The sequence below is a fragment of the Columba livia genome, chromosome 6, assembly GCF_036013475.1.
Source record: "Columba livia isolate bColLiv1 breed racing homer chromosome 6, bColLiv1.pat.W.v2, whole genome shotgun sequence".
Taxonomy (NCBI): Eukaryota; Metazoa; Chordata; class Aves; order Columbiformes; family Columbidae; genus Columba; species Columba livia.
The window spans coordinates 21,016,495-21,039,939 of NC_088607.1; the positions used below are offsets into that span (position 1 = coordinate 21,016,495).

Below are 23,445 nucleotides of genomic sequence, written 5' to 3' on the forward strand. Positions count from 1 at the left end.
CAAAATGCAAAGGCAGGAGTCTCTGGGTGTCCTCCTTGCTCCCCATGCCACAGGGACAAATCCTGGGATGCAAAGGCAGAGGGAACTGAAGTGTGCAGCACCTACAGCGCTCACTGACTGGCCATCATCAAAGAGGCAAGGTGCCTAAAAACCTCTAGAGATTTGGCTGTCATGGCACCACCTCTACCCAAGTAAGCTACCAGGAGCAGTGCCCAGGCTCCTCATTGGCCAAGTGCGGTTACGCCACTTGTGTCAGCTAGCGAGGAGGACAGAGGAGAGCAGGACCTATCCCTTGGACACCTCTCTGCCCTCCTCTCAAAGCCACCTGCCCACAGTTCTCTACCTGGAGGGACTTTGTGTTTGCTGAAATCCTGTTTCAGTTTCAAATGGGGAAAGGGGGGAAGGGGCAGAAACCTGTGAGCTATTTTATTTGGATATTTTTCTCATAGCAGAGGATTGGTGCCTGGCGCCAGCTGGCCATGCATCCCAGGGCACTGGGCAAGAGCTGCACCCCATGCCTGGGTGTGGGCTGATGCCTGAGATGTCTGGTCTTCCACCTCCCATCAGATGCAGAGGCACAGAGGGATACTGGTGATGGGGACGGAGCAAGGGAGGGGAGCACCCCTGCTCTGGCTCTGCAGGCCATGGATAATCATGTAGGGGAACAGCCAGGCTTGCTCCCCAGCAGGGGGGACTTCCCCAGGCTCTCCTGTCTGCTTGTAGGCTCCCCTGCCGTAAGCCCAGTGGTCTGGGGTGGCCCAGCATGGAGCACAGTCCCATGTGCCATGGGGACACGTTTAGAGAGGTGAGATGGGATCCTGGATACCCACAGGGGCTCTGGCCATGGCAGGGGTACTGGGGGATGAAACCCCATGGGGAAGCCAAGCCTTTCCCCCTCATCTTCCTCCAGGAGGAGGAGGGCACGGTAAACAGGCGTTGAGCAAGGGGCTGTCATGTAGCAAGGGAGGGCTGGGGAAAGGGAGCTGAAGTGGGGGAGGAAAGCAGAGCAGTTGCCAGGTTGACTTGAGCCAGCGCCTTTCATGGGGGAGCAAGGGGCAGGGAACATGGAGGATCAACATTGTCTTCTCCAAAGAGTAAAAGAAAAGAGAGAGAGAATGCAGAAGGAAGACAAAGAGAAACAGGACTTGTTGGGGGGAAGAGGGGGATGCTCAGGGATTGAAGCAGGCTGAGGTCCAACTTAATAAGAAGCGAACCAAAACAAAACCCAAACAAAAAGTGACTGGAGTTGGCGGTGGGCACTCCCTCCCCCAGGCAGCCATCCCCAGAAGGCAGTGAAGCTGCCTTTTCAAACAGCCGCCTCACAATAAATTCATGGCAGCCAGGGCCGGGAAACAGGCTGCTGCAATTTAAAGGAAGCGTGGATTTGCATATTGAATTAAAATTAAGAGCTAATTATGCAAATAAATTATGACATTTGGCAGGAGAATTTGCTTCAAGATCATTTATTACGTTCTTTTTATAACAGTGCGAGCATTTAACGGTCAAAGACAATATTTTAAAGGAAAATTAACGCAAGATTATTAACCTAAAAACAATTCCACATTAATGAGATGTATTTCTCTTCAACTTCTCACACCTGGCTGCCTATTGATGCCCAGCCAGGACTGTCTCTCAATAATTGGCATTTTTTTTGCAGGCAAATATTGAATGAGGTGGCGAACATTGCTTTGGACAAACTCACTCAGGAAAATTCCTTCAGGGTTTTAGCTTGCTGGTCTGTAAAGGAAACTTGTGAAGGTCAAACATGTTTCACATTGTTCTTCTGTGTGGTTGTACTGACCAGGTCTGGATGCGCTTGGGAGAGGACACTGTGCCGGCTACCCCATCCGCATGAGAATAAAAGCTCCCCTGTTAAAATGTGCGTGCTTGCTTTTCAGAAGAGATATAAAGAGAAGGTCTTAGGCATTTGTGGTCATTAAAGATCCCATGGCCTGTCTTTTTCACAAGATCAGGGTTGTTAACCCTGGTGTCTTGGCTCCCCTCCAGCTCAGGTAATTGCTGCCTGCCCGCCCGCCCTGCACTGGGACACTCAGGTGGGGCAGGTGCTGCCCTTCCCATCCCAGGTCTCACCAGTGGCCACAACCATCCTGCCAGGAGAATAGCTTCAAGAAAACCCCCAGAAGGGGGTTTGGATCAGGAAGGCTCGCTGAAACCCTGAGGGATGGGAATGTCTTCAGGATGCAAAAGCTGTCCATTTCCAGGCATCACCTGTGAAGAGCCTCTGGCCTGGGTTCATTCCACACAACTGAGGTGGTCACTTACAGTTAGTTGAGCAGCTGTGTTTCTAGAGGATTGGCTTTTGTTCGTTTGGGTTTTGGTACAAAAGTATCCAAAACCCCGTAGTTTTCTCACGGAAGACAGAAGGCACTTGCTCCAGCCTTCATTTTGCCTCTCTATGTGCTACAGCCAGGTGGGATGCCAGGGAACTGGGAGGCTACATTTGCAGTCAGGTTGCAGGAGGTGTTTGGGGAGCTACAGGGGTGCTATGGCCAGGAATGACTGGCAGGGAACAAACTATACCCAAATGGTTTAGGAAGCAAGAAAGAGTCTTCCTCAAAGATGGTACTTTCCCATCTGAGGTACCTGGAAGTCTGCCATTCATGATACTTTTCAATCCCTTTTGGGATGGATTTTCACCTTCTCAGGTTCAAGGTGGAAAGGATATTCCCTGCTAAATCAGCCCTGGTGCACAGTGCACAATGGTGCACAGAGCCAAACACAGGTAACAAATTGTGTTGCAATAAATGAAGGGTTTGGAGCCAGATAAAATGTGTGACATTCAAAGTTCTCAGCTCTCCTCCCTCAGAAAGGCAATCTGTGACTTCTGGACCCTCCTTAATGACCCAGAGCTGGATGGAAAATAATATTAATAATAATAAAAGAAACAAAGAAGGGGCTGGTGCATTTTTTAAATAAAGAAATTTCCCTCATCTTGCGGTTAATTTAAAAGGTTTATTTCTTGAAATGAATCCTCTTCATCAAATCTCCGATCCTTGAAAATCAGAGCAACCTGCCTCTGTGGATAATGAATTGATTTGTAATGTAAATTATATAAAACACCCTCCCCGCCAGCATTTGTGTGTGAGTGTGTTTAATCTAAAGCGTTTAAGTCTGAAAATGAGCTTCTCCATCAAAAGTCTCGATTCCATTTACATTTCTTGCATACGAGTCAATTTGTGCCTGACCCAGTCTATAAATCACTGCCAAGGAGTGCTGTGTCTGTACCTCTCCTCTTTCCCCACCCCCATCCCCTCATGCTCCCATCCTTCCACATGCTATGTTCAAAAAGACATCTTTGGATACTGCCTATGAACAGCTCCCAGTTCTCCAGCCAAGCATCAGTGGTGGAGGAGGGACCCCGGCTCTGAGAGGTGGGCAGCATGGGCAGTCAGTGGGCAGGTGAAGGAAGGGGAGGAAGGGAAGTCCTGCTTGGCTTCTGCCGGCTGCTCGGGAGGGATCTCCCAAGGAGAGGTGCCCACTCTCTTGGTAGCTCCATTCCAACATGTGATTGCTTGACCACTAAAGGAGCTCATGGCTTAAGTGTGTTAAATGCTGAAGTCTCCTGCTGGTGTATATCAACACAGTCGTCTAAAATCCATGAGTGCATATGATTTACACCACCAGAGGCTTTAGCCCTGCCGTCTTCTCCCCAGTTCTCTGATAATGCCAACATTTATCCTTTGTCTTATCCCATTGGCAGTGAGATTATTTGGGTCATACACCCTTAGCTTGCCTCCTTGGTGCTGAAACCAGCAGGAGGTGCCTTCAGGGGTTAGGGGCTCCCCTTGCTGGCTGGACGTCTATATAAGTGCCTGAGGTCCTTTGGGAGAGCAGAGGTAGTGAAAATGGTGGGATCTTCACCTAGAAAATCTGGTGACCCGTCTGGATACCGGCGTTGGAAGGACCTTAGTAGCCATGCATCTGAGGACCAGGAAGCCAGGAGGATAACAGTTGACTTTGCTCTCTGTGAAACATCAGCAGTGCCTGTGAAACATGCAGCTTTTCACAGAGCAGTATTTTACAACTAAAACCAGAATGTGAACGGTATCATAAGCCCATCTTTGTCACTAGCAGGGAATTTTGTGACACACTTTTTTTTATGCTCTATTTTCCTTCAGAAAAGGCACGATTTAAACTGATTTCTAATCTCAGATTAAAAATGGAATCAAGTTTTGGACCATTTCAGCAGTTGAAAAATGAAAAAAAACAATATATTAATCGTGAAACAACTTACTGCTCTATTCAAGGTACAGGTGCAGAAACAAGAAATTCATAGTTACATCAGCTAAAAAAAAAAGAACATGACAAATGCTAGAAGAGTTGTTGGAGATACATCCAAATTTGCCCATATGTTTATTCACAAAGTTTTACAAAACCAACTTAACCAGTACTTCTTAGATTCTCTTGCTCTCTTCTCATAGCAGAAAGATTCCTGAAAGTACTAAGAAATCAGAACACATAATTGTGTCCAGGTCTCCAAAAGAGCATGAGATGTAGAACAGAAACAGTGGTCACTTACCCTGCTCAAAGCCACTTTGTGTCCTCCCCCTGCAAACTCCTAACGTTGCTCTCTCCAAGCATCCCATAAGAAGCAAGCTGCATCTATTGTCATCTGGCTGGTTCGTCACTCACCAAAATGGGAAATATTGATGTCCAGCCAAGAGAGGTGAGAATTCAGCAGAGTTGGGAAGTCAATCTGAGGTGACGATCTTCTGAAAAAACATATACTGGTTCATAGACTTACTACCAGCAAGATGTTCCCTCTCTGTGCCTTGGGTGTTTACCTTTGAATAGCGTTAATGCTTCATTTCTCCCAGCTTTCCCCAGTTTAAATATAAGGTCTCTAGAGCGTGGGGATGTGTTACTGTATGAACAACCAGCCCTGAGCACAATGGGGATTCTGGCCTTGGACAAGTCCTTATGAGCTGCTGTAATACAAATAGTAGAAAGAGTTTTTCCTCAAGATTACCCCAGGGGATTGAGGTCAGACCTTCAGTGGAGAAAGACACAAACCTATTACCAGTTTCTGTGGGGACTAATACAATTTGCACTTCGTTAGAGGAATTCAAAGTGATTTGTACACATTAATTACTGCTTGCAGCATCCCAGCTGGATAAATATTATTACCTTCATTTTACAGAAAGGGTAACTAAGATGTAGAGAAGTTCATTTGTTTGACTACAACTGTACAGCATGTCAATGACAGAAGCCAGGAATAAAACATAAGAGGACTGATTGCCAGTCCATGCATACCCCAGCCCTGTGGGTCCCAAATATTGTTTGCCCAGAAGAACATAACAAGCAAAGTAAGCGGTTGTGCCTCCCAGCTGGGCTCAGCACCGCCGTGATGGGTTTGGGTACTGGGGATGCCTGGGAAGCACCGCTGCAAACCCTCGCACGCACAGCCTCGCATAGATAGGAGGAGGAAATGAAAGTGCAATTAGCTGGAAACAAATGAATTAGTGTTGCATATATTTCCCAAGCTGATGGGTTGGTGAATGAACCACTCGTTATTTCATGGAGCAGCATCTTTAAAGATCTGTAGAACAACTTGGAAAAAACACAGCTTTTCTGCTTTGACATTTTTTGCACTATTTCTGAATGTTGTCTGCCTTAGTCTCAGGCATAGGTGCTGCAATATTTCCATTTTTTTCATGAAAATGAAATTCTGAAGAAGTTTTGCAGTTTTTAAACTTCTCACCTTGAATTTTTCAACTTTTCATGAGTGTCACATTAGCATTGTCAGCATGTGGCCTACAGAAACAAAATATTTTGTACTTTAAATACCAAACCCTCTTTATTGCTATTTTCCTGTTTTTCTTGTACTAGGCCAGTTAAAAACAGGTGATGCTCCCCTCTCAGCAGAAATGTTTGACTGAAGTCAGAGATGCAAAAAGAAAGAGAGGACACAAAGCAGAAGCAAAAATATGAAACAAGAGATTTTAAAGTTTGGTTTGAGTTTGGTCAATAGCTTTTTTATGGTTGTTGGATTTTTCCTGCAAGAGCAAAACATGTCCAGAAATCTTCTAGCCATCTATAATTTATTGCATTTCTCCTGTGTAGCCAACAGAGGAACCTGATATTTCTTTGCTGCAGCAGACAGGCTTGCAAGACAGGACCAGAGTGATGAAGCAAGCTCCTGTGTGAGATTCCCAGAAGTGTCAAAGTAGATTCTCCAGGTAAGACAGATCTGAGAGTATTGCAATAACAACAGTAAGCTCACTATTTAATTATTCTTATTTACATTTGAGCTGGTGTTCTGTAGGATGGTATTTTTTGACCTGTGGGCTGCAGACTCCTGGAAGAACATGGACTCATTGTAAGGAGGGTGGGAAAAGCAATGTCACTGATGCTCTCCAGCTTGGGAATTTTCTTTGGGGGTGCTGAGACTTCATGAGAGATTTTCTAGGGATCCACAAATCAAAGCAAGTTGAAAGCCACTGCGGCAGGATAATGTTATATTGATTGCTTTGTTTTTGCAGGGGATAGATTTTGTTTAATCTTCCCCTTCCTTACATTGCTTGACACCATTAGTTTTATCTTCACTGACATCAAATATAAAATATCACTGGAGAAGAGACTTTTAATGTGTTTTGCACTACTTTCTGGTGGGTGATAACACAGGAAGCATTTTCTGGGGCACAGTACTCTTTGAAACAGGTTTTGCTTAAAAAAAGAAATTGGGAAGCACAGAAAAGCACGGGCTTGAAAGGGATAAGAAGATCTTAATCAGTGCCTGTTTTAGAAGAAACTGGGATTTAAAACAGACTAAAAACCTAGAAACTACAGGGCCTGCCGAGAGCCGGACAGAGTGAGACAGAGAGCCCCTCCTTGGTTGGAGAGCCCATTGACCTACCCATACTGGCACAATAGGACAAGCACTGCGGTGAGGTGGGTGTTACAGGGGAAATATTTATGTAATGTTTTTGGTCTGTGGTGGGGTATGGTAGGGAGCAGGACCTCACTCCCGTCCGGATTAGGCATGCAATGGAGGACTGTAGTTTTGGGATGGGGTGACCAGGATGGGGCAGGCTTCCCTGGGAAACTGTCCTCCCCGGTGCTGCATTGGCCGCTGTGTCCTTCGCCTGAGCTGCCAAATCTGGCTGTCCCCAGGCACGGTCCATCCCAGGCGGGGAGCCAGGAGGGCAGTCAGGGAGGGGGATGGAGGGACGCGGCTTCCACTCAACAAACATAAACTTATTTTTCTTCCTTCACCGTCCTTCACAAATTCCTGGTGCCCGCCACCCTGCTGGCTGCTCCGAGGGTTTTAATAAAAAGGAAAACCAACATGTGATGTGAGCACAGTAGGGAGAGGAGAGGCAGCACAGAGGAAGGGGGCCAGACAATGTACCCATATGGAGAACAGAAGGATGCCAGGGCGGCCGCATTCAGGGCCAGTCCCCCTGTTTTCCCTGCACCCCATGGCCCCTGATCCACTGATGGGCCCTTAACATAACAAGTGAGCCGAGGGGGCGACCAGCCCTGTGCTCGGAGCCCCCGGATTCCTCCGCCACAGCCTCTGTCTCCCAGCTACTGATCCCGGGTAGTTCAGGGCCCTTCCCCGCGTCCTCCCCAGGGGCACTATTGTCTCCAGCTGCTGTGAGGGGAAAGGATGTCCCTGGGTCCTTTCCTGATAAAGACCAATAAAGGCTGGGGGGGATACATTTATTTATGTATTTATGCATACAAATATATATGTATGTATATATGTATACAACAAATAAAGCCAGCCAAGCCCTTCAGGTATTTTAGCTCCATCTGTTGTTCAGGAGGAGGGATTTCCTCCTGCCCCTCCCATCTCCTAATGAAATCCCCCAAGGCCTCCTCGTTTCTCCCCCCTGCCCGGACACCAAAGGTTACTCACATGGACATCCTCTCAGGGACTTTGTCTCCTGTGGTTGAAGCAGCATAGGCTGTCAGGGTGGGGAAATCTTTTATTTTCCAGGGTTGTTGGTAACAGAGGCTTAGTCATAAACCCCTTCCATATACTGGCCATCTCATTCAGAATATCCCTTCACCCTATTTCACCCAGACCTACCCCTGCTTTCTCCTCCCTCACCCTTGCAGCAACCCACACATGGCTATGGCTGGAGTGAGGAAGATGCAGAATTGATGGCTTCTCTCATGAAGTCACCCAGAACATACTCTCAGAGCCCCAGGTCCTGGCCATGAGGACATCTGCCTGCCCATACTTATGTACAGACACCTCCATCTCTCTGCTTCTTGGTGCCACCCAAGACACCCTTGGAAGACACAGGGCAACCCACCTCTCTCCTCCTCAGTGTGGGTGTCCCCTCAACCCTGTTTCTGACTCTTCTACTGGGTTGCAACTTACCTTAATCAGTTTTAGACCTTCACCCATGATGCACATGACACTGGATGTGGGCCAGAAAGCAGAAGCATCTGGCAAATGACCAGACCATGGTCCTTTGCACAATATCCCTGGCTGCTGCCCACATGCCCCTGCTGCCAGGCTGAGCCTCATACCTGGCTCCCCACGTGCCTTCCCTGAGCAGCTCTGAACTGACAGCCTAAGTCATTCCTGAGTCCTCCACAGAACAGAAGAACAGGCTGGGGAAGGAACATGGAGCTGCACAGCTCTGAAGGTCACCAGCCCCGGGTGCTCCCTCTCTGCTGCAGCAAGCCCAGTGAGTGGCTCAGCCATGCTCGTGGGCAGGAGCTGGTCCTACTCGCCCTCCATCACCTGCACGGAAACCAATTTCTCTACACAGAGAAGACGAGTTCCCCTCCCCCGGTGTCTATCTCTTTTTGCTTCCCGTTGCACATGAAAATGCTGACGGATTTCCCTGATCACTAGCCATGCTGGCTAGTGGCTAAAGCAGTTCATTTCAGACCCTGCGCAGGTATTTCTTACCATATATTATAGTGAATAATGTATCCCCAGCCATGCAGCACAAGGCTTATAAGGCTATCTCAGTATTCTGGTGACAGCTTTAAACCACTCGACCATTGACCATTCAGGTCTCATGGTTTATAGAGTCACCAGCACACCTTGACAGGGTTATAGCCTACTTATTGGTATAAAGCATGGTTAGGGATACATTATTATGGCACATTGCTCCTGAAACAGGACCGTGGGCCACTGGTGGCCTAGAGAGCCCTTGCTGGTGATCTGCAAAGGGTTTTGTGATGTGGACAGCCCGATTAACATCTACCTGCTAAACCACAATGAGCAATTGTTGGAGTGACCTGAGGCACAGCATTTACTCTGAGATCCTGGAGAGAAGGAAGCAGAGGTGGCTCTGGCAATAGGGGGACTGTAAAGACCTGCTTTCTCTGAAAGTGGGCACCCAACTGTGCCTGAAGACCTCTCTTTAACATTGGTGATCCAAAGGGTCGCAGTCCCAATGGTCTTTTTACCCTCCAGCAGCCACCATGCAGGTTGCCATGAGGCTGAGAAACACTTTGAAGAGTGCTGCTTCCATGCTCTGTGGTTTACATTCGCTCTTTTCTGGGCTGCCTTGGGTTGGATGCAACCTGACCATCTTGCTTCTGTACAAATGCCAATTTGGTTTGTCTCACGCTGAATGCTCATTAACAATTACTAGAGTTAGTGTACTTAATCACTACTGCTAAGGTTGAAATCTGACTTTTCTTCTGATTCCAGATCCCAGTTCTGCAAGCTTTTCCCATCTCCCACGGAAAGGCTTCTTCCTTGTTTTCATTGTTCCAGTCTTGCTCTCCAGATTAGTGATTTTATTATGAAGTTTCCAAGGATTGTTTGAATTACCTTTGAATACAACATGCACTTGTTCTGTTTGTTATTGCACAGCTGGGACAATCTAGCAAACCACTCAGGTTAAAAATGTTGACCTCAGGTTGCTTCCTGATCTCACTTGATTTGTTAAATATTGAGCCAAATTTGGAGAAAAATTACCTTGGTACTTTGAAAGCCCTCAAAACTGGAACTCAGCAATAATGCATCTGTGCTTTAAAATTTCTCTGCCTGCACTCTCTCTTTAAGTGCTATTAAAGGAAATATTTGTTAAGGATATTTCAGCTATAGGACTGGTTAAATGGATCCATTACAGAATTACTACATGCCAATGTTCAGGATGCCTCTGAAACAAATGGACTCATTTTCTCAAATGTTATGTTTAAGTCTCAGCGAGCTCTCGACCACAGCTCCATTTGACATACTCCTCTTCAGCACCTTCTCTTAGTTTTCTCTGCAGCCTTGATCCTGCAGAGATTTATGCTTGTGATTTACTTAGAGCATGTAAATAGTTCCTCTGAGTTCAACATGATGGTTACAGTTAACAGTGTGAGCATCCTTTGATGGGGCTGAGGCCTCAGCCACGCTCCTGCGGGTGCTGCTGCCAGATGTGCACGGTTTAGGATGAGCCAGCTGTACAGACCTGACCCAGGTCAGGCAAACTTGCAGCATCACATCTTACCAAGTTATCCAGAGCACACGCTGCACAGCTTTTGTGCCAGCTTCAATTTTATTCCAGCTTTCTGCAAGCTCGGGGGGGGATGACAGGTGATATTTTAAGGTATAAAGTCAGAGTCACAGTCAAATAATACCAAATGCACATTGAGTCTGCCAGGAGAAGTTAACCTGTCAGCACTCCCTGAAAGGATCTGAATTAGCAGATCAGCTTCACATCAGATCAGCATTTGTGTCATGTGGCCACAGTCTTTCTGACCCAGTACTTGGAGCCCTAAAGCCTGACTTTCTTGCCTGTTGAATCCAGGCTTCAGTAGGTTTAAGACAGCGAGGTGATTGCTTACCTTTGCACAGTGAGTTCTGCTCCTGTGAGGCTTTAGTGGAGTTTTTAGAAAAGAGGGATAAAATCCTACAATGTGTAGATGTGAGGCTATTAGTCTTCCCATACTCTTTTTCACTGAAGAAGGGGAAAGTGCAAGATACCACAGACAAAATCAAGTAGGCAGAAAAACTTCTGTGGATATAAATTTTTACTGTCTTTTCATAGCCTGTACAATATGGTATACACGGTGGTGGGTGGGGGGGTAGTAATAGGGGAAATATTGCTGCCAGTACATTGAACAGGGTGAGATGGCACAGACAACACAGACATAATGAGACTTGTTCAGGACAACTTGGTTGCTTTGCATTCAGCTTCTCAGCTCAGGTTTCCACTTAAAGTACAATAAATCCCTGAGCCCACAATCACATCTCTCCTTCCCTCAAGACAAATCTTTTTGCCATGTCCTGATCTCCTGCCTCTGGGCCAAGCTACACCAGTACTGAACCAGGAGTGCAAGGGAAGGAACCAGACCCACCTCTGTAAAAGGACAGATAGATCATAGGGCAGAACTGAGGGATACACAACTCATTATATGCACAAGTGTGGGGTATTTATTACTGTAAAATGCTCACAAAATTCATAGGCACCTAAGACTTACGATGGCATTATCTACCGCTGCTGGAGAATTAATGGGCAGCCTTTTCTCTGTGCTAAAGCAGAAAACATAGGGGGGTACTCTGTCATCCAGGGGTGAGAGCAGGGAATGAATGCATATACAGTACTCCCCTCTAATGCTAATGGACCCTAGCACTGAGATTAGATTTACACCCTCCCTCAGAATGTACACCAGGGGAAGGCAGCTCCCCCAGGCAGGCTTCCAAACGGTGTGGTGCTGCAGAAGCTGCTCTCTGCTTGCCCTACCTCGTCCCCACCAGCCTCCACGCCAGCCAGCACACGCTGTCCTGCTCCCCACCTCTGCCATGCCCAGCTGCACAGAGCAGGACTGCTCACATTTTCATCTGCCCAGTGCCCCATGGCAATGGCGAGCAGAGCAGCACTTGTCCCCCTGCGCACTTCCATCCTAGCCCCCAGAATCAGAGCTTCACTCCTTTGCATGTACCCACCACGAGTGTTAGGCAGCAGTTGGTGTTTTGGTCCTCAGTACCATAAAAGCACCCCACCACATTTACAGAGGGTTAAACAGTCCTTTTACAATCTCTCTGCTCCCTAAAGAAACAAAAGTATGGAGAAAATATCCTCCCCCATTCTGTCCCATCATCTTTGCTTTGGGATGAGAATGGAATTTTGACCTGAGGAATAATAAACATTATAATGGTGAATATGTGACTATTGCTCTTCTTGCAGAAGAGGTAGGCTTAAGATACTGAGGAAGAGAAGGAAAGCTCTCATATAGAGATTTTTCCATCCGTGGCTCCATGTTTGACTCAAGACCCTTGAGCAGGGCCAGGGCTAGCCCCTTGACCTGGCAGGAGCTTGGGCTCAGAAGGCACAGCCCTCAGGACTGGGTAGGAGCATGGTGGTGTTCACACACCTCTTACTAACACAACCAGAAGCACGGGCCCCACACTGAGCTGGAGAGGAAGGACTCCCACCAGGGGTGTGAACAGCCCAGCTTCCACCAGCAGCCTCCCTTGGTCCCTGGTGGTGGGCCCACTCCGGGGCAGCGTCACTGCACGGTGGAAGTGGCCACGGGCCTGCTAAAGAACTCTCTGCAAATAATTCACACCAACTTGTTTAAAGGAGCAAATGGGTTTAATTATTAGTTACAATCTTGTCAATAATTATCACCCCATCTGTGGGTAATAAATGGCAGCTTCTCACAGACTGCATCATTAGAGTTTAAGGACACCAATGGGGTGCATTAAAATGCTGAGGAAAGCATTGATCTGGTGTAAAAATGCTCTTTACAAATTACAGGCACGGGTCAAGCCCGGCAGTGAGTCCTCCCTCTTTCCATCTGATGCCAGCCTGCCCCCTCCTCTCGCCGTGCATCCTCCCAGTACCCCCAGCCTGTGGCTGCCAGAAAGACAAAGACCATGGTCTGTGGATTGTAGGGCATCTAGACCTTATGTAGGACGCAGAACTTTATAGAGCGAAGGCTGTGTGACAATGAAGGGGTTGGTATAACGCACCACAGCTCCATCCTTGTCAGCTCTGCTGTGTTATTGCCACAAAGGAGCTAGCCTGGGCATCTCCACAATGGATTTTATCCATTGGGAAAGACAAGGAGGAATATGGAGGCAATGTTTCCTGAAATGCATCTACTTCTGGGATGGAAAATCATCAGTCATCACACAGCAGGACTTCTCAGAGGAGAAATGATAACTTTTTTTTTTTTCTCCTATTTAAACTGCAGGCTGGAATATAGGCCGGCAGAATGTAATTATCCAGGCTGGAATTTGGCCAAGATGCTGGGGCTAACAGCCCTACTGTTTCAAAATATGCCACAGTACCCTAAATGATCACATCTTGCAGGATTTGATTTTGCATTTCATCCAAAACAATGTTGGGAAGTTGATGAATAGAATAAGCATAAACTAGTCCCACTTAGCCACATACCTGCTGAAAGTTCAGCCCAGAACAGCTCCTGAAAATTGTTTTCATTTTCTGTGCAAAACATTGAAAGAAGTCAGCATTTTTATTCCCCTTGCAAACTCTCTGCAAGTAGATTCCCCCATTTTCAGTGAAAAATACAGCAACTTTCAGAAGAGGAAACTTGAATAAAGCAAGATATTTCTATTTGAAAACAAAACAAAACAAAACAAAATAAAACAAAACAAAGAGAAGGGCATTTCTTTCCTTTACAACAATATTTTACATGGACTCTTCTTGTTTTTAGTGGTGGGGTTTTTTTTGCCTGTTAGGACAGACAGAGGATTAAGATAGCTAATGGACAGTTTGTATTGGCAAACAAAACTAACACCTAAATGACTCTTTGCATCTACAAGTGGTAAACTCTCCATTCAAAAGAGAGCTACATTGACAGAGGCAGGCTGAACTAAAACTGAGCCACAGTGTAAATAAACCTCTGCCAGGGCCCATACACAGCCCTGTCAAACACTGTGCCTCCCGTGCTTGCAACCTATCCCTCCGTTACTAAATACCTTCAAACGCTCCCTGTTGTTTTGAACGCTATGCAAATATTGGCAGAAGGATGCATGCTCTGTTTTAAAGATATATTTGATACAGCAACACCAAGCAAACTTTTTGAAAAGCAGCATCAGGACTTGCAGTTTCTCTTTTTACTTCAGTGAATAAAGTTTATCGGCAGAATAAATTCTGCTTTTAGCTGACTCAGGCTGTTTGCTAGCTTTCGCTAAATTTGGCCAATCATCCCCCACAAGGGAAGAATAGCAGAGGTAATTTTGAAAAGTTAAAATATTTCCTTTTCTATTTTGGAAAAAGAATCATAATCTTTTTTTCATGTTGAAATGTGTTCCCTTTGTGAAACATAACTGCTTTTCTAAAAAGGACAGTGGTCATCTGTAAACAACACATCTCATTCAGACTGGAAGAAACACAGCAGCTTTCTGTTCTGCTGAAATATCTAGAAAAAAAAATGCCAGCAGTGGAAACCAAACCTCTCTTAATTTTCAGTTGGACAAATGGAAGAAGATGAAAGAAAGGGATATTCAAAAGCAATTTCAGATGCCATGGCTGCCCGGAGCCCAAGAGGAGAACATGCAGCAACTGACTGGCTCTGCAGCATCACCAGTGCATGTGTCCTACAGCGGCATCCGTGCTCTCTGCACATCTTTGGTGAAAAACCTCAAACTGTCACCGATCTCACACACATGGACTGCACTTAAATGAACTGCCCCAATACAGCAATTGCCCAGCTCACATCTAGTCTATATCACATCCCTCTCTGGTGCTGAGGAGAATGTAAAGAAGGAAAATAAACTGAAACCATGTTCAATTCTTAATTCGTAGCCACTTGTACTCTAGGCCTAAATATTATGGCAATTCCTTTGATTTCCTGAAAACATAAGTGAATCTTAAAAAGAAGTGTGACTTTTAGAGAGAATACATTTCTGGCAGCCTGCATCAGAAACAAATTATTCCCATGTTGTAATGCATAATGCACATTAAGGTCTGCATGAGAACAGGAGCTGGCCACTGCACAAACACAATTCCACCAGCGAAGCTTCCAGCCTCATTCATAGTACCTGTTCTTCAATTTTGTTCCTGTTTAAAAAAATGCCATGTCACTTAATTGACTGATTCCATGCCACAAGAAGTTTGCGAACACACTTGTTTAAAGAAGATATGCCCTGGCTGACTTGGAAAATCCCTAAGCAATGCATTCCAAATAAATCAGAACTGATTCATGACCAGTTGAGTAAATAATAGAGGGAATGGAGAGTGTGGTACAGGTACACCACCACTGGTGCTGATTTGCTGAATTCACTCCAATGAATTTTGTACCTTCTACCATTTCACTTTCTGCAAAATTCCCAGCAGATGACTTTACAGTGAGAGATATGTTGCAAACAAGCATGTAATGAATGAACAGAGGAGAAAAATCACAAAAGCACATCTAAAAAATTCCCTAGGTAAATATTTGCATTGGAAACTGGACCTCAAGACTCACTAGCTGCAGCCAGGGGTCAGAAACATTACAGGTCCACCCAAAACAAAGGGAACTTGAAACTGGGAAGCAGGGTTGCGGGTGAGCTGGTTGGAATCAGCCTAACCTCACCAGCGTTTGGGAGCTGTGTCTTTTACTGTAGCTGAAGCTCCTAACCCTGCATTTGTGTGTGTACGTGCATGTGTGTTCACATATTTAAGGCAAACACAAACAAGCGTGTGCGCGCTCACACATTCTTAAAATGTATGTGCATATATTCCCATATTCACAATGAACTGTTTATGAGCAAGCTATCAAGAAAGAGTTTTCACTGAAATTATTCAGTGAATGACTTCAAACAATGAATACATTGCAGGAAATGGCGATTGGCTCCAGAGTGATCCGCAAGCAGAAAAGAAGGCAAAAGCAGTTGAATAAATGGGTGGCTATGAATTACTCATTTAGCTGCATTATCTTCTTGTGGTCCCAATTCAGCAAATGCCTAAACACCCAGTTCCCATTAAGGGCATGAATAGTCCCATTGATTCAATAGGGTTATCTTCTCTGCCGTCCACGGGGCAACTAAAATACTTTAAATTTAAGCAAGTGCTTAAAGTGCTTTGCTGAATCAGGAGGTATGTCCACACTGTATATACCTGTGTTATACAGAAGGTCAGATTAGCTGATCAAAGAGTCTTTTATGGTCTTTAGATCTATAAATCTATGAATATAACCAGCCTTTGCTAGAATTGCTTCTCCATAACCTTCCTGAGCACTGAAATTCATTCACACCCCAAAAATATTAATAAAACACTCTGTACTTAACTCTTTTCATATTATACTAAGTACGCCACTAAATAAACCTCTTAATATTCCAGTATATTTTGCAATGAACATTTCCCCGGTACGCTAGAGCGATTCCTCCTTTTGTGCCATCCAGAACACAATCCCCATGAAATACTGCAGTAAACATTTCTCTGAGTACTACAGCAAACACTACCAGCTTTAGCAGATTAACCATTCCACTGAGCGCCATATTAAGCACACGTTTAAATACTGAGAAAAGACGTATAGCCTCCTCTTGCCACTGCGCCTCGTTACCCTGCCGAGATCCATATTTTTCTGCACAGAGCCAACCAGCCCCGTGTGTACCTGCTCTGCTCCTGCTCTTCCCAGCACCTATCTCTCTCTTTTTCTCCTTCTTGTTTTGTTCATCCTGGAGCCGTTTTTCTGGCTTGCAAAATTTGCCAAGGGGCAGGAAGTGGGGGGCGAAGAGAAGGCAGAGGATTTGGCACATTGTTCAACCACAGAATCAACACTAAATCTGTACTGTCTCTGCCTCTCTGCCTCTCTCATCTTTGCTGAAGCTGCTGACAAAGAGACAAAGGTTACCTGATGATCCCCCACTCCAGACCAAAAGTGGTGCTCTGAAGTAGCAGGTCTTGACTGGTCTAATTTAGAGTTATAAAGCATTGTTTGGGTTTTACAGGTGTACCTTAATGTCAATGAAATTACCGTGCTCAAAGCCTTCAAGGGATTCATCTTTAGTAAGTGTTTAAGAGCCATTGACTCATCTCTTGTTGCTGACAAACCATCCAGATTCAACCCATAGTTCTGTTCAGCTTTCCTCCTTTCCCTCCTCTCTCTCTTTTTCTCTCTCTTTTTTACTCTTTTTTTTTTTTTTTTTTACTAGCAATTTGATGTTTGATCATTTGAGGCAATGAGGCGGAGGGTAATTTACGTTATCAGGGAGGTATGAGGGGTGCTGGGAACCCAGACGCAAGGCCCATTCGCCTGCTAAAGCGCCATCGTAATGTAATGAGACTCCAGTCAAGTGCAGCTAGTAATGGAGAGGAACATTTCCCATTCATCTGCCTACCTGAGACTCCACCGAATACGACAATAACTTTTGCACAGGAGGAGCAGGGGGGGACACGGCGAAGGGGGGCCGGAGTCCCCACAGCACGACTCCCTCTGTCTCATGGAGAAGCACCACAGCCTCATCCTTTAGACCACTGAGGGAAGCAAATTAACACAACTCAGGAAGCCACAAAACAGGTTGTTGGAAGTGCTAACCCTTCCCAGTTTCTTTCCAAGAGGCACCAGGCCAGCACAGACCCCCAGCCTTCCCCAGCAGTCTGTTACCAGGTCCCCTCCATGGCCCCTCGGCTGCTGCATCCCCCCAACGAGAGCTGGAGCCTGGTGCAGAGGCAGCTTGGAGAGGATGGCACAGCAGAGCAGGACACTGGGAAGGTGCCTGCACACCAACTAGCAGAAGTTGCAAAAAGGAGGAAAACTGTTACCCAGAAGTGCTCCCAAGGCCATTTCCCTCCAAAGAGGTTTCCGAAATAAGCCCTTTTACCTGCATCACTTGCCCACAAGCATGGCTTCCTATTACAAAACCAGAATTTTAAGAAACCTCTTCCATTTTTTTTTTTTTTTTTAAGTGTGGCAAACTGGACATTGGGATTGCATTGTCAATTTATTTTAATGTCACTTTCTAATATTAGTCAAAAGACAAACAAAAAAACCCAATCCTACCCCACACTTCTAGCGCCCTGGATGTCCACCCCCTGGAGGATGTCATTTCCCATTGCCACATCAGAGCAGCCCACTCCTGCCATGGGTCTGGAGAAGCAGGCACTCACTCTGCTCTGCAGTGTCCTGGGAGTGGCTGTTCCCACGACAAGGATGAGCATATTTACATCATGCTGATTGGGAGGGAAACTGAGCTGTGGAACTGTGCCCCGTGTCATGTCATGATGAATAAAATCCAAGGGCTTGTTTCTTGTTTTTCAGAGAATGAGTTCCTCGGGGTGCCAGGAGTCATTTCTGTCCCACTCACACCTTAAACTCTGCTCCTCAGCCTTGGCCCTTGCCTGTAAATCCCTCCCAGGCTACAGATTCGCTTTCCACTCTATCTGTGTAGCGCAGCAACGGGGCCTTCCCACAGCACAGTAATAACAACAACAACAGTAATACCAGTAATACCCACCACCAGCAATAACAATGATGCACATATTCAAGTTCTCACAGGCGACCCTGCTACTCTGCACACTTTGTTTGCAAGCTGAGGGTAATTATAGCTCGAGGGAACCTCCTGGATGCAAACATTTCTCCTGGTACGAAGACCTCAATTTATGTCAATGGGTGTAGGTGGAAGGGGCGAGACAGAGGGGCAGGAGAGACTAATTTCCTTCATCAGCCTGTCCTAAGCTTGTCGTTTGTTCCCAGAACTCAGCCTGAGAAAGGAAGAGAGAGGAAAGGAGAGGGACAACGAAAGGGAAAGACCTCAGCTCCCCCTCCCAGTCCCCACCAAATTCCTGCCACATGGACCCTTCCAATTATATCCACGTTTGAAAGGCTGCTGTCAGGATGAAAGGCACAGAGCAGTAATGAACTGACGATTAATTTGCAGTTGGCTCACCCAGTGCGCGAGCATCTCTCAGGCTCACTGCATGCGGGTGCTAAATATGACGATGTCAGCAATTGTCAGCCAGAGCCAGGGTTACCCTTAATAAGAGTCTCTCTCTCTCTCCACTGCCTGATTGCCCGCTGCCGGCTCTCAGGGGCTCTGGCTCGTCTCCCCGTCTCCCTGACAGTAAGGGGAGCCCTGGACCAGCCCGGCAGCTGCCAAAGTAGCAAGAGGAAGAGAAAAGAAATGACCCTCTCCCCTGGCAAAGAGGCAGGAGCAGCTGCCAGCACTAACTGCCTCTACCCATGCCAGCTTTGACCTGGGAGAGTTATGGCTTATGCTGGCACAAAAATATCTCAGGATGTGAGCAGGTATGTGAGCACCAGCCATGCGTGTGCTGGCATCCTTTGCATCTCCAAAACTAGTGGCAAATACCACAGCCCCTTAATCCATGCTTAAAACAAACTTCTTGCTGTCCACATTCAAGTCGGCATCACCATGTCAGAGGGGGCGTGATGGCCAGGGAGTGTGACTGAGACTGAGTTTCAAGCCAGAGCTGTTGCAGAGAAACACCGCTCCCAGTACCATGCAAAACGGGGTTGCCAGCAGCTCGTTTTCAGGTAATGCATGAAGGGTTGACATAGCCTGACGAGGCCTGGGCATATCCCTTCTCCTCTTCAAATGCCCCTGACAGCCCTGGCAGGGAGGCAAGACGCATGCACGTAGGGTTTGCTGTGTCGAGCACTCTGTGAGAGCACACAGAGGGATCGGGACTGCTCTGAAGAGTTTGTGCCAAGATGCCCCCGGGTGTGGGAGGGATGCATTCATCAGGCCATGGGGTAACACTGCTTTGCAGAGGGAAGCACAACACCTGCTCATGAGACACAGATACTCAAAGTAAAGAGCAATCTCCTGGCATCACACCAAGATGCCTCCTGTGCACCAGAGAATCCAGGGTGTGCACAACAGGCTTGCATATTCCATCCACCCTTGAGTGCCTGTCCACCCAACCCAGACACTTCATCTTCTTTCCTTATTCTCAGCACAGGTATAAGACCCAAGCCTGAGCCATTAGCCACTATGAATGTGCTTAACCTCCAAAAAGATATTTTCTTCAACTGTCTGAAGCTGGGCACCTTTGAGAACCTGGGTTCAGGAGGGTCATGATAAATTCTGCTGTGGAGCAAGCATAGGATGCCTGGGATGTAGCAAGGCAACGTTCTTTGATGAATGTGGAGCAATGTGTTGGGCATTATGTGTTCATACAGCAGCTTCCTTTTAGACTGCCCAAAGGCCTGTAAAATCTATTTCACATCTCTCATTCACTAGATGATCACATTAAATCTGACTTCATGTTATTTTGTTTGAATCTGAAATATGGGTGCACTGATTTCATCTTGGGCATGGACTTTTAGAGCTTCAGAGGGCTGATTAGCAGAAAATGAAAATCAGCTGCAAACAGATGAAAAGTCACTACCTGGAATTATAAACCAACCACTGTACCCTTCCTGTGGCAAATATTGCCTGTCATCAGTACATACCCCAGAATGTGCCTAAAATCCCCATACCTGCCATTATAAGTGTGGGATTTCTGTGCAGCCCATGTGCTCTAATATCTTGTAATTTTTTTACCCTTTTTACTGTATGTAAACAAGGCTCCTCTGTGCTTGCCAAAGCTCCAATACCAGAAGATTCGGTAGGTGCTCCAAAGCCTCTATTGCGTTATGTTAACTTTGTCATCACAGCTCCCCTTGCAGATGGCCAAGCTCATAGATGTTACTGGGCCTGCAATCAGGCATTTTCCCCACCTGCTGCTAGTCTTCGTACCTTTCACGAAGACATGGACATCAGCTGAGAGATCTTTCTCCTTGGGACACTTTTTTTTAGGAAAGTTCATATCTGAGCTGGCTGGAGCGCCCTGTGAGTTCACGTCACAGCCTGTTACAGCAGCTGGTGTTGTTCAAAGTGAGAAAAAAAGAAAAGTGCTAGAAAAAAATATTCCAGAAAACTGGGTGCCTTTTCTTTTGAGACATTCTGAAAAACCCTTCTGATTGTTGGTACAGAGTGACATTTTGTTCTGATTTTATTTGGATGCTATTAGACAATGTTACAGAGCTCAGTCACCAAAACAAGCATCCTTTTTCACCCTAAACAAGAAATCTAATTTAATTAAAAGTGATGTTGTGGGTTTTTTCTCCCCCTCAGCCTCTTGACTTGCAAAAAAAAAAAAAAGTTTCAGCAGAACCAAAACCAGATTGTGGTCAGGTATGTGCATCTTCGAAACTGCCTGCGACTAGAAAGTCTGCTATTTGCCCAGTTGTGGTACATGTGTAAGTTTTTTATCACTACTGTCTTGGGGTGCCCACACAACTTACCCATCAGTTTCCCTGCATGAAATAACACTCCCTATTTTGAGAAAAGTACAGAATGAAGACAGGCAAAAAGATATTCAGAGATGGGATCTACTCAGAAGGCGAGTAGTCAGGATGGTCTGAGGTCCACCTTAACCAAATGGGGTTATTATTACTGTCACAACCCCCCCAGGGTAACCTGGCAGTGTTTGATCCCAGGTCCTGTCATACCAGGATGAGGAAGGGGACAATGGTGACGGACCTGCATCACCACTGACCTTGCACGAACTTTACAAACTCTTTCACTTCTAGGCACAGGTATGAAAGTACCTTGTAGGTCTTGCCATAATCACAGATGTGTTTTTACTGTGTAACCCCTGCCAACAGAGCCTGGTATATCAGGCACTACTCCTAGAATCGCTCCTGCTTCCTCCCAGCGCCTCCCCAGCAGACATATGGGGTGTCCTGGCAGTGGGCAACAGTCCAGGTCCAGCTCACACACCACTTTAAAAAACTTGCCTCAATGAGAGTTTTCTATGCAGATGCCTTGCAAGCTGCTTCTCTTTCACACCAAGCATGCCTGGGCCAGGAAGAGCAGCTTCTTGGCTTTCCCCACTGCTCCCACCAGCCCAGCTCCCTCGAGAGCTGCCTCAGTGGCTGAGCCGTGCCTGGGCACAGGGCGGGAGGCAGCAGAGTCACGGCACCGATGGCACTTGGCAGGCACTGGTGACGACACTGCGGCCACATGAAAGCCAAATGCAGCCCTTGGAGAGCCGCAGGCTCCTCTGCAAAGGAGACCTGAGCCCTTTAAGGAAGAGAGAGGAGCAGAAATCAATTGTCTGCTTGCCTTCCTCCCTGGGCCCCCTCTCCCCCTCCTCCATCACCGCCACCACCACACACGCACCCTATTCACCCTGCTGGAAGGTGACATTTGCTATTAACCTTATATTGGGCCATTTTGTAAATCAATGTCACTTACATTTAATAACAAGTGTAATCAAAGGAATTATGCAAATTTAATTTGATGCTTCTTGAATTATGCAAATCTGCACCACATATAATGGCTTCTGACATGTGCCCAGTTGGAGAACGTTCCATTACCTCCTCTCTTATTACCCCTATTATTATTTTTATTTTTTTTATCCTGTGGTGGGGGGGAGGGAGCAGTGGTTAGGCTTAGAGGCAGGGGGGACAAGTGAGTGCAAGGGGAAGAGAAGGGAAAGAAGAGGAGTGGTGAAGGAAAGTGCTCCTTTGCCTGCATTTTGAGTAGAAAAGCCTCCTGAAGGCATTTCTGTTATTGTTATTGCAGAGCAAGGAGCGCAGGGTGGGGAGGGAGGGAGGAATAGGGATAGGGGGAATCATTTCCCATGAATGGCTTTGCAGGCAATAATACTATAAGCCTCTGATTCTAAATTACTGCCCTTCCAGTCCTATCTCCAGCATGATATTACTCTCCTTGGCCTCTTCTTCCTGCATTACTAGGCAAGCTGGGGGAGGGTGAGGGAAGAGGGGAGCAGGGCCCACAGAAAACGCAAAATGAATGGGTGAAAAGGGGTTTTGGTTTCTTTTGCTCCATAGCCACCCCAGGTACCCCCACATCCTTATTTCTCCCACCGGAGCCCCAGAAGAATAGCTGTTCTTTTCCCTTTGGCTTTCCTACCACTTACTTGTTTCCTTGCACGTGACCTCAAGATTGGGGAAAGACCACCACAAAATGGATGTGCCACAATTTGCAATATCTTCTCAGAAACTTGGGGCATCTGCAGCCAGAGGCACGACAAGCTCCTCCTCTTGCAAGTACTTCAGTGTCTGCGGCACCAGAAGTCAGCTTGGACCAGCCGCTTTCTCTGTTAGTTTTGCCTGTCAGAGATGGCAAGAGGATTTGATGGTAACAGTGTGGATCTGAAAGACAGTGCAGTGATGGTAGTAGAATATATGACACTGGACCACACCTTCCTCTGCTGGACCCCTCACAGCAGCTGATGAGTGACTTTTCCATGATAATTTGTAAACTGTGACCCTGGGCAAGACTGCTCCCACTTCTGTGTCTTGATGTCCTCACACTTGTACAAAGCAGATAAAGAAATAAGTCTGTCTTTTGGAAAGAGAAGAAAAATGGAGATTAAACATGTTTTCAAAAGTCTGTGTGCTCATCTAATGCGAATTGATATGCATTATGAGGGCACAGCACCAGAATGGCTCCATCATTTCTGTAAGGTAAGGAGTCACTAATATCAGAAGTCTCCCCACTTTAGATTTGAGAAGTGAAAGGCACAGGAGGATTTCTACAATTCCCAGTCAATTTACGCTTGCTATGTTTCCTTCCAAAACTCT

General features: G+C 46.4%; 2 long non-coding RNA genes across 5 annotated transcripts in view; one reads left to right on the plus strand and one right to left on the minus strand.

The window, feature by feature from the left end:
• LOC110357150 (uncharacterized) overlaps positions 1-14,503 on the plus strand; it is a 69,157-nt gene extending 54,654 nt beyond the window's left edge. For both annotated transcript variants that reach the window (XR_010473525.1, XR_002410626.2), the window contains 2 exons: positions 6,085-6,200; positions 14,373-14,503. This is a non-coding gene — a long non-coding RNA (uncharacterized LOC110357150). The remainder of the gene's footprint in view (positions 1-6,084; positions 6,201-14,372) is intronic.
• Positions 1,239-23,445, minus strand: part of LOC110357147 (uncharacterized) — a 53,346-nt gene continuing 31,139 nt past the window's right edge. Inside the window, exons 4-6 of one of the 3 annotated variants that reach the window (XR_010473523.1) lie at positions 23,064-23,206; positions 22,779-22,971; positions 1,239-4,733 (exon numbers count right to left, since the gene is read on the minus strand). This is a non-coding gene — a long non-coding RNA (uncharacterized LOC110357147). Of the gene's footprint in view, positions 22,972-23,063; positions 23,207-23,445 lie in introns of all 3 variants that reach the window. The other 2 variants (XR_010473522.1, XR_010473524.1) reach the window with 2 other exon arrangements.